The sequence below is a fragment of the Pholcus phalangioides genome, unplaced genomic scaffold, assembly GCF_987345545.1.
Source record: "Pholcus phalangioides strain wild (caught in Gottingen) unplaced genomic scaffold, Ppha-v1.0 ptg000011l_1, whole genome shotgun sequence".
In the NCBI taxonomy this organism is placed as follows: domain Eukaryota; kingdom Metazoa; phylum Arthropoda; class Arachnida; order Araneae; family Pholcidae; genus Pholcus; species Pholcus phalangioides.
In genome coordinates this window covers 1,937,081-1,940,739 of record NW_028301604.1, presented here as the reverse complement: position 1 = coordinate 1,940,739, position 3,659 = coordinate 1,937,081, and the positions used below count along the sequence as shown (strand labels likewise).

At 39.7% G+C, this 3,659-nt stretch overlaps 1 non-coding gene across 1 annotated transcript; it reads right to left on the bottom strand.

The window, feature by feature from the left end:
• Positions 1 to 326: 326 nt before the first annotated feature.
• TRNAQ-UUG (transfer RNA glutamine (anticodon UUG)) lies at positions 327 to 398 on the bottom strand. Its single transcript has one exon. It is a non-coding gene; the product is annotated as a tRNA-Gln (tRNA).
• Between the last annotated feature and the right edge of the window lie 3,261 nt (positions 399 to 3,659).

Sequence of the window (3,659 nt, the reverse complement as noted above, 5' to 3'; positions counted from 1 at the left end):
CTGGCTCAGAATTGGCGATTTCTATGCCTCACATCCAATCACTATGCGGTATTTATGAGCCAATCAGGAAGATTCTACGCCAAAATAAAAAGAAACGAAACAGGATGCTGTGTTTCAAAATGTAGCAAACTTGCTAGGTAGTCTGTATGACGTTTATGGCAAACAGTGCAGAGGCCTTCTATCTCTAGGAGGTGCTACGCGGCTACAGGATTTTGAGACTATGGGCATGATCAAAAGTACTTTGAGGCGTAGATAATTTGGTGAAAAAATGAGTGATAAGTTGAATGTTATTTAAACTTATGAAAAAAATTCTGGTTGACAAAAGAAGCTTCCGCCGAGATTTGAACTCGGATCGCTGGATTCAAAGTCCAGAATGCTAACCATTACACCACAGAACCATGACAACACCGAATTTATTATTATCTGGCTACTTTAAATTACAATGTACACATGGAAACTTGCGCCAGGTGTTTAAATAACTGACGTGAGAAAAAACATCACAGTTTTTATACCTATGCATTTCAGCCCGAGTTGTCGTTAGGAGTGTGAGACAGGTGCACCCATATCGTACCTCGAGGATAATAAAAATGAATTTTTTTTTTTTTGTAATAATAAAACAAGATAGCTCTTGCACTTCAAAAACTCTTCCAAATGTTTTTAAATAATTATATCAAAATGACATGAATAAATTCCCTAAAATTATGGGACCTGCGAATGGGAGCTCGCGATTATTTTCGCAGAAAAAATCGCATCTAGTAAGGGATGAACCATTTTTCGTCAATACGCATCTAGATGAATGTGATTAGCGCATCAAAGTTCAATTTTGCTCCTCCAAATTTCGTTGAGGAGTGATAATTCTCCTTCAAATTTCAGGTATTATAGTTAGTTAGTTCTCCGTTTTTCATTAAAAAAAATATCGCTCTTTTCTACAAAATTACCCTTAAAATTTTGAAGAGGAGTGAAATTACTTTTCAAAATTACTTTTTTGGATGGGCAGAACTGATTCTATAACAAATCCTCTCCAAACAGAGCAGCCCTTCGGTGGGGGGGGGGGGGGTATGCAAGAGGTGTCGTCACACAGGGTCCCACATTCACGGAAATAGAAACGTTTTTTTTTACGCATTTATTTCACTTATGATTATAAAATAAGGTGGTCGCGTGCTTAAATTACGCAAATGTGCAAGAAAATCGAAATAATACAGTATAACAGTATAAGGAAAATTAGTGATTAGGCTTATTATATACAAGGCTACAGCAGGCAAAATACTCAGCGAGGTGGCTGAGAAAAAGATGCCCATAACAAATATGGATGTCATATATTTCTAAAATACAGCAACACAATTAAAAATACAATTACAAAATATACATGATAAAATATTATACAACGCCCATTAAGAATATACTTATGGTTTTCTTATTCTAAGTATGGATAGCTTCTCGATTTATCCCAACATGTTTATCGTATTTCTTTTTAAACGTGTCAATTGTGTTAGAATTTACTACCCCGGGGGGTAAGCTATTCCATTTATTAACACTATTAACCCTATTACAGAAAAATTCCATGCGACATCACAACCTAGAATTGCTTTACTAATCGATACTGGTGTTTTCTTGCCAAAGCAGTCGATTGACGGCGTGGTAATAATTCATGTTCCACCCTATCCATCCAGCACCTCCTCAGGCAGATAGAAGGCTTCTGCACTGTTTGCCATAAACGTCATTCAGACTACCTAGCAAGTTAGCTACATTTTGAAACACAGCATCCTGTTCCGTTTCTTTTTATTTTGGCGTAGAATCTTCCTGATTGGCTCATAAATACCGCATAGTGATTGGATGTGGGGCATAGAAATTGCCAATTCCGAGCGCGATGATTTCTTTTCCGCACAACGATGATATTGGCACGAGCAGGGAAGTTTTTTCCCTGAATATTCTGAGGGAAAATGGACTACTTACTGACGTCACAAGCAGCGTGCGGTGGCCTTTTATCTCTAGGAGGTGCTGATCCATCCCACTGAAAATTTTGAACACTTTGATCGTATCGTTATACGGTATATTTGTACGCATATACTTTGCGAGGAGGGGGTTCTTTATGATTATTTCCTCCTAAGCCCCGAGTCTGATGAGATCGGCCCTGTTCCCAAAACATGACCCAACAATGAATTTAAGTTTAACGTAAACCTGTAGAATTAACAATTTCTACGTTTAGATTTGTTTATCCCATGACTTGGACTCACGGTTTAGAAGCCTCTAGTTTTGAATTTTAACCCCCCCCCGGAAGTTGTTTTTTGAGTTTTTTGCACTATACAATATAACACAGACGTTTCCAACACATATTCCGTACCAATTGCTTTTAAAAATTCAGCTATAATTTCGACGGTATATTTTTACGAACGCTTTTCAAACTTTAAAAATTTAAATTCGAGAAAAAAAAATCTTTTTCTTTCCAAAAAAACGTATCGAGTTTTTGTATTTACATTTTTTTGTGTAGTCTCGTCTGACTATCGCAGATGAGAAAACTCTCGGAAGATGGCGACACCTATACTTGATGCTAGTAGAGAGAGAGAATTCAGAGCACCGCATATGGGGCCGCGGGAGGGGGAGGGGCTTGTTCAAGAATTACGTCATCAGATTTTTTAGTCATTTTTGACCCCCCCCCTCCCCCGTCAGTAAAAGTCAGCAAAACTCTGACCCCCCTCCCCCGCCGTCAGAAAAATTTCATCAGCTGTGCCCCCTACCTCCTAACACATATTGAGAACAAAGACGCACGCGGGGGGGGGGGTAAGTGCCCCCACGAAGAAGATCAACAATTTATTTTTTTAATGCAAAGAATATTTTTTAAAAAAAATTAATTTGTGCAGAAACTTTCCTGACACAGAGGTACAACAGATACGGGGACATGGCGACAGAAAAAGATTGCTACCGCAGGGAGTCTCGCGCCGAGGGGTTAGCGCACCAACCTCTTGGTGAGTATAGGAAAGGCTACCGTGCTCGGAATCGGCAGTTCTAGAATCTTTGAGTGATCCGCGGCACATTCCAAGATTACTTTAGTGATCCGCGGCACATTCCAAGATTACTTTAGTGATCCGCGGCATAATTACGGATAACTTGAGTGACGTCAACACCTTCTATAGCAGAAAGCTTCCGCAGTATATCCAATGACTATAGGTGAAATGGGCGACTTCAGTGACGTCAAGAGCTTCGCACGGAGACTTTCTGTTATAGAAGATGTTGGTGACCCGCGACACATTTCTAGAGCACATGAGCGGACCGGACACATTTACTTGAAAGCTCCGTAAAACAGAGATCACTAAAGTGGCTCTATAGAGGACTCATAACAATAGGGGGATTTAGTTCAGGTGGCCACAAACTAGAGAAAACTTTTTCTTGTTTTCGGCACACCGAGTAAGATGCCATGAAAATATTTCATGTTTTTACAAAGGGTGGTTCATGACGTAAGCATCATTCAAGCTCCCTCCCCCCTTGTCATCAGAAGTCAGCGAACCCAGAAGCCCCTCCCCCTATCGATGCTAAAGTAATACCTGAATGACCCCTATCTATTTAATTTCCAATTCTTTGGAATATATTTCTAAACACAGAGCCGAACTACGATTTCTTAGGTGGAGGGTGTCGTAACCATGTACAAGTCTATGCTTTTAGAA